This window comes from Oncorhynchus keta, chromosome 35, assembly GCF_023373465.1.
Source record: "Oncorhynchus keta strain PuntledgeMale-10-30-2019 chromosome 35, Oket_V2, whole genome shotgun sequence".
Lineage (NCBI taxonomy): Eukaryota > Metazoa > Chordata > Actinopteri > Salmoniformes > Salmonidae > Oncorhynchus > Oncorhynchus keta.
In genome coordinates, this window is record NC_068455.1 from 59,380,225 (window position 1) to 59,387,306 (window position 7,082).

A 7,082-nucleotide genomic window follows, 5' to 3' on the forward strand; every position below is an offset into this window, starting at 1 on the left:
AGCCAGAATCCATGAAGTGCTTATTCTGCAGAAGGCTGCTTGCTATTTTTACTCTTTGACACAAAATAGGAGGAAGGAAAAAAAATATAGAATCCCGGGAAGCCGTGGTGTGTTCGCAGTACGCTCACACACACTCACACAGACAGAGTAGGCCCGCTGCCAGCCAGCTTATTTGGCATATTGGCGAGGCGTTTCGAGGAATCTGATGACTTTATAAAGCAGATGGGATTTGCTGCTAATGAAATTGTGAAACGACGTGGTGCCTTGGGCTTTAGCGAAATGCCTAACCTGCGTGCCAATTCACCACGATAAGGGGGTTCCTCATCCTCCGGTATCTTGCCTAATTTGACTTTAATGTCTATTTGAAATTTAACTACTCAAAGGGGTAAACAGTAGAACTACAAATGTGTTATTTTCTGAGCAGTGGCGTGGAGCTGGTAGTTGTCGTTTTGTAGAAGTGAGACTGTAACCTAGTTTACAATGTGTGACCTGCCCTGTACTAGTCAACCAAAACTGACTGCCGCTCAGAGAGCCCTGGGCATTGAAGAAGTGAGCAATTTCAGCTGCTCTCGCTGGGTTGCTCAAGTTGTGACATGGATTGAAGTTGACAATTCCCTTTTCTGCCCCCCCCCCCTGCACCGATCCCTGATGGTCTGTCACAGCCTGCCGCTTGCACTGTGGGAAGTCAGAATCCTCCCGCGTCTCACTACCAGTATACTTTATATTCTCTTAGAGGAATTTCTATTCTCATTTGCAAAGGAAAGTAGCTATGCTCATTGTTTAACTCTTCAGGTCTGTACAACAAATTGCATTAAGACTCATTAGATATGGCTTGACTTTATTATCCAATTCCTTTGTATCAGACGTGACATTCCAATATCTTAAGCAGAGGTGGCCAACATTTCCTGGCGAGCTATTGGGTGTGGAGGCTTTTGCTCCAGCCCTGCTCTAACACATCAGTGAATCAATGTCCTGCAGTTGAACCAAATGTGTTAGAGCATGACTGGTGCAAAAGTCTGCACACCCAATAGCTCTCCAGAAGCAGGCTTAACTATCCATGATTTAGAAGAATAAAAAACAAAAATATAAAAAATATATAATTATTAAAGACAATCTTATCTCACAGATTGATTGACATCTAGGGTTACTTTTGCTCATCTATGACAGGATTACCTGGGACTCTCTCTCTCGTTCTCTCTCTCGTTCTCCTTCTCTCGTTCTCTCTCATTCTCTCTCGTTCTCTCTCTCTCTCTCTCATATTCATATATATATATATTATACACACAGTGGGGCAAAAGTATTTAGTCAGCCACCAATTGTGCAAGTTCTCCCACATTGTAGGATTTTTAATGAATTTATTTGCAAATTATGGTGGAAAATAAGTATTTGGTCACCTACAAACAAGCATGATTTCTGGCTCTCACAGACCTGTAACTTCTTCTTTAAGAGGCTCCTCTGTCCTCCACTCGTTACCTGTATTAATGGCACCTGTTTGAACTTGTTATCAGTATAAAAGACACTTGTCCACAACCTCAAACAGTTACACTCCAAACTCTATTATGGCCAAGACCAAAGAGCTGTCAAAGGACACCAGAAACAAAATTGTAGACCTGTACCAGGCTGGGAAGACTGAATCTGCAATAGGTAAGCAGCTTGGTTTGAAGAAATCAACTGTGGGAGCAATTATTTGGAAATGGAAGACATACAAGACCACTGATAATCTCCCTTGATCTGGGGCTCCACGCAAGATCTCACCCCGTGGGTTCAAAATGATCACAAGAACGGTGAGCAAAAATCCCAGAACCAAACGGGGGGACGTAGTGAATGACCTGCAGAGAGCTGGGACCAAAGTAACAAAGCCTACCATCAGTAACACACTATGCCGCCAGGGACTCAAATCCTGCAGTGCCAGACGTGTCCCCCTGCTTAATCCAGTACATGTCCAGGCCTGTCTGAAGTTTGCTAGAGAGCATTTGGATGATCCAGAAGAAGATTGGGAGAATGTCATATGGTCAGATGAAACCAAAATATAACTTTTTGGTAAAAACTCAACTCGTCGTGTTTGGAGGACAAAGAATGCTGAGTTGCGTCCAAAGAACACCATACCTACTGTGAAGCATGGGGGTGGAAACATCATGCTTTGGGGCTGTTTTTCTGTAAAGGGACCAGGACGACTGATCCGTGTAAAGGAAAGAATGAATGGGGCCATGTATCGTGAGATTTTGAGTTAAAACCTCCTTCCATCAGCGAGGGCATTGAAGATGAAACGTGGCTGGGTCTTTCAGCATGACAATGATCCCAAGCACACCGCCCGGGCAAAGGAGTGGCTTTGTAAGAAGCATTTCAAGGTCCTGGAGTGGCCTAGCCAGTCTCGAGATCTCAACGCAATAGAAAGTCTTTGGAGGGAGCTGAAAGTCCGTATTGTCCAGCGACAGCCCCGAAACCTGAAGGATCTGGAGAAGGTCTGTATGGAGGAGTGGGCCAAAATCCCTGCTGCAGTGTGTGCAAGCGTGGTCAAGAACTACAGGAAACGTATGATCACTGTAATCGCAAACAAAGGTTTCTGTACCAAATATTAAGTTCTGGTTTTCTGATGTATCAAATACTTTTTTCATGCAATAAAATGCAAATTAATTACTAAAAAATCATACAATATGATATTCTGGATTTTTGTTTTAGATTCCGTCTCTCACAGTTGTAGTGTACCTATGATAAAAAATTACAGACCTCTACATGCTTTGTAAGTAGGAAAACCTGCAAAATCGGCAGGGTTTCAAATACTTGTTCTCCCCATATATATAAGAATGTGAGATGTAGCTCAGTTGGTAGAGCATGGCGCTTGTAACGCCAGGGTAGTGGGTTCGATCCCCGGGACCACCCATACGTAGAATGTATGCACACATGACTGTAAGTCGCTTTGGATAAAAGCGTCTGCTAAATGGCATATATTATTATATTATTATTATTATTATAGAATAATAGTAGAGAGAATTATTTATTTCAGCTTTATTTCTTTCATCACATTCCCAGTGGGTCATAAGTTTACATACACTCAACTAGTATTTGGTAGCATTGCCTTTAAATTGTTTTACTTGGGAGCTGGTGTAACTGAGTCAGTATTGTAGGCCTCTTTGCTCGCACACACTTTTTCTGTTCTGCCCACAATTTTCAATAGGGTTGAGGTCACAGCTTTGTGATCGCCACTCCAATACCTTGACTTTGTTGCCCTTAAGCCATTTTGCCACAACTTTGGAAGTATACTTGGGGTCATTGTCCACTTCGAAGACCCATTTGCGACCAAGCTTTAACTTCCTGAATGATGTCTTGAGATGTTGCTTCAATGTATCCACACAATTTTCCTTCCTCATGATGTCATCTATTTTGTGAAGTGCACCAGTCCCTCCTACAGCAAAGCAGCCCCACAACATGATGCTGCCACCCCCTTGCGTCACGGTTGGGATGGTGTTCTTCGGCTTGCAAGCTTTCCCCTTTTTCCTCCAAACATAACGATGGTCATTATGGCCAAACAGTTTCTCCAAAAAGTACCATCTTTGTCGCCATGTGCAATTGCAAACCGTTGTCTGTCTTTTCTTATGAGGGTTTTGGAGCAGTGGCTTCTTCCTTGCTGAGCGGCTTTTCAGGTTATGTCGATATAGGACTCGTTTTTACTGTGAATGTAGATACTTTTGTACCTGTTTTCTCCAGCATCTTCACAGGGTCTATTGCTGTTGTTGTCAGATTGATTTGCACTTTTCGCACCAAAGTATGTTCATCTCCTGGAGATAGAACACGTCTCCTTCCTGAGCGGTGTGACGGCTTCGTGGTCCCATGGTGTTTATACTTGCATACTATTGCTTGTACAGATGAACGTGTGGTACCTTCAGGCATTTGGAAATTGCTCCCAAGGATGACCCATACTTGTGGAGGTCTACAATTTGTTTTCTGAGGTCTTGGCTGATTTATTTAGATTTTCCCATGATTTGAAAGTAGGCCTTGAAATACGTTCACAGGTACCCCTCCAATTGACTCAAGTGATGTCAATTAGCCTATCAGAAGCTTCTAAAGCCATGACATCATTTTCTGTGATTTTCCAAGCTGTTTAAAGGCACAGTCAACTTCATGCATGTAAACTTCTGACCCACTGGAATTGTGATACAGTGAAATAATCTGTCTGTAAACAGTTGTTGGAAAAATTACCTGTGTCATGCACAAAGTAGATGTCCTAACCAACTTGCCAAAACTATAGTTTGTTAACAAGAAATTTGTGGAGTGGTTGAAAAAACAGTTTTAATGACTCCAACCTAACTTACGACTTCAACTGTGTGTATGTATGTATGTATGTATGTATGTATGTATGTATGTATGTATGTATGTATGTATGTATGTATGTATGTATGTATGTATGTATGTATGTATGTATGTATGTATGTATGTATGTATGTATGTATGTATGTATGTATGTATGTATGTATGTATGTATGTATGTATGTATGTATGTATGTATGTATGTGCTATTTTTGGTTGTTAAGTAGTTGTCACAGAGCAGGGTGCTGCCAGGCTTAGCTTGCTGTTGCCCCTTGTGAGTGGGTCTCTCTGCCACGGCAGGTAGAATTAGGTCATGGTCACCACTGTGCAGCCCCTGCCAAAACTCATCTCAGCCCCACATCTCTGACAGACATCCACGACCCATAACCCACCCTTATGTTAGTATGAATTTGTTTAGAATAGTAATGCAGTTTTGTTTAGAATAGTATTTGTTAACACTGTGTGTGTGTGTGTGTGTGTGCACAGCTGTGCCTTTATTATATGTGCCTCTCAGTGAGTGTGTGAGATCCAGTGTGGTGATTTTGGCAGCACTGCAATCTAATCACATTCTCACAGGGAGTGGTGGTGAGATGCTGTGCTCCAAATGCTTCAGCCAAGCTACCTGCCCCCCTCTCCTCCTACCCTGGACGGACACACATACACACACACACACACACACACACTACCCTGGACAGACAGACGCAGTGGCCCAGCCGGGTCACCACGGGGCCTGCTGGCTCTAATAGGTGTGATTTGAGGAGGCAGGAGGCAGCTGGATGTGGGGGGAATTGACACCCCATCATCGCCAAGGGAACTAGGGGGATCGGGGAGGGGGTGGGACACTTGGAGTCAGCGGTTTCCACGCCAACCACTCAGCGGGGTTAATTACTTTACCAGCCAGGTGCCCTGGCCACTGATGGCCAATGGCTGTGTCTATGTCCTGCACTTCATTCAGTTCTCTCTTCTTTATGCTACCTGACTTCTGTCAGCAATCCCTGAGAGAGGGAACCAATCAGAGTGCACCGAGCGAGCCCACCAGGTTGTCACCTGGTGATGTGAAAAGTGTAACTTTCTGCTCGGTGGATGACGGGTCTGTCATTATCTCTCATGGGGAGGTGGAAAAACAATGTGAAATGTCTTGTCAGATCTTTTTTCCTGCTTGTTTGTCACCCACGCATGGATGAGCCATACGCCTCGTTCCCACCCTTGTGCGAGCCACTGGTTATTGAACAATGTTGTGATTATTACATTACGTCTATTCATTCGGATCCCTATACGTCAGTGCAATGGCTTCGATGATACTGTCCTTGATTAAAGAAGCAAATAAAGCAGCCGCCCGTTAGGATTAACATTAGCATCAATCACCCAAACCCAACATCAACCTCCACGAATGTCCTAGATATACTGTAGAGTTACGTCTCTCCACTGTTATTTATTACATTCAATTACATGTGTCGTGCTTCCTCACAAGGGCAAAGTCCCAGGGAAACAACACGCGGAACCGCTCGGGTTGTTGCTTTTTATGGCCTTATTTATATTCAATTTGATTTGTTTATGCACAGGGAATTGAGTTGGAGAATCCGTGGGCAGTTATGCAAATTATTTTTGTAAATCACCCAAGTTGAGTGGCTAATCGCGTCGTGTCGAGTGGCGTCTCGCTCGACTTTAGACAATTCCATCCACGTCGCTCTTCTACATTTGTTGACGGGTTCTTTATCCATTGTGACCTACCTTGCAGTTTCCGCTTATTCTTTAAGGAAACAAGCGACCGCGGCACCTAAATGGCTCCAAGGGCCCCAGTGAGGCCGGCATCAGATGACGTTATGGATGGAGGGAGAGTTGTGGTGGGCCAATAAGCAGAGGCCACCCCGGGGGGTCAGCACACTGTCAAGGTGTAGTCCTACAGTGTGATCTCTATTAAGATAAGAGAGTGGGCTGAAGCTATAAGAGGAGACATGAACCACTGATCTAGCCCATGCAGTAAGGGGACAGACCAGCTTATCTTGTCCTGCATGACTATTCTGTTAGTACTGTTGTGCCTGATTAGCTAAATCAAGCGCAACTATGATTATGTTGAATACATATTCTACCCAGGTCTGGATAGGAATGAGTTTGACTGATATGTTTGGAGCTTCTACAGGATAGTCAATTGACATGTTGTGTTATTGAGTATCCTTCAACCCCCCTACTCAATCTTTGGCATAACTATTGAAAATGTGTGTTGTGCCTGTCTGTGTGCCCTCTCCTTGCTGAGAGAAGCCCCATCATGCACATTGGCACATTGTTGTCAGGGCGTTTCAATGCCCACCCTGCCTAGAGTTGGCTGCTCCAGTGCATCGCCTCAGGGCACCACTACCTGCAGGGCCTCCATTACTCCAGTGTGTGACAACCATCTTTAGAAACTGCCAGCTTTGTCATCTAGAACTCCCACACACTCCCTCTTGATCATTGCAACACTGTCTCACTCAGGCAAAATGAGCCATCCAACAACCTGGTTAGTCACTCGCTTTGTTATGGCTGGTGTTTTAAAATGAGATCGGGATGACTAGAGCTAAATGTTGAAGGGGGAAAAAACACTTTTATTTTTCAAGTGTGAGTAATGTTTGAGCTATTTCTGTCAAATGACATACCTGCATGAGCAAAGTCACACATTAAGCCTTTAAAAGCAGGTTAGGGCGTCACATTGAGCTAACACATCATTCCAGACCACACAGTTGCCAAGAGAGATGTATACAGTGGATGTCGAAGAGTTAGCGTTAGCTCACACAGTGCTGATG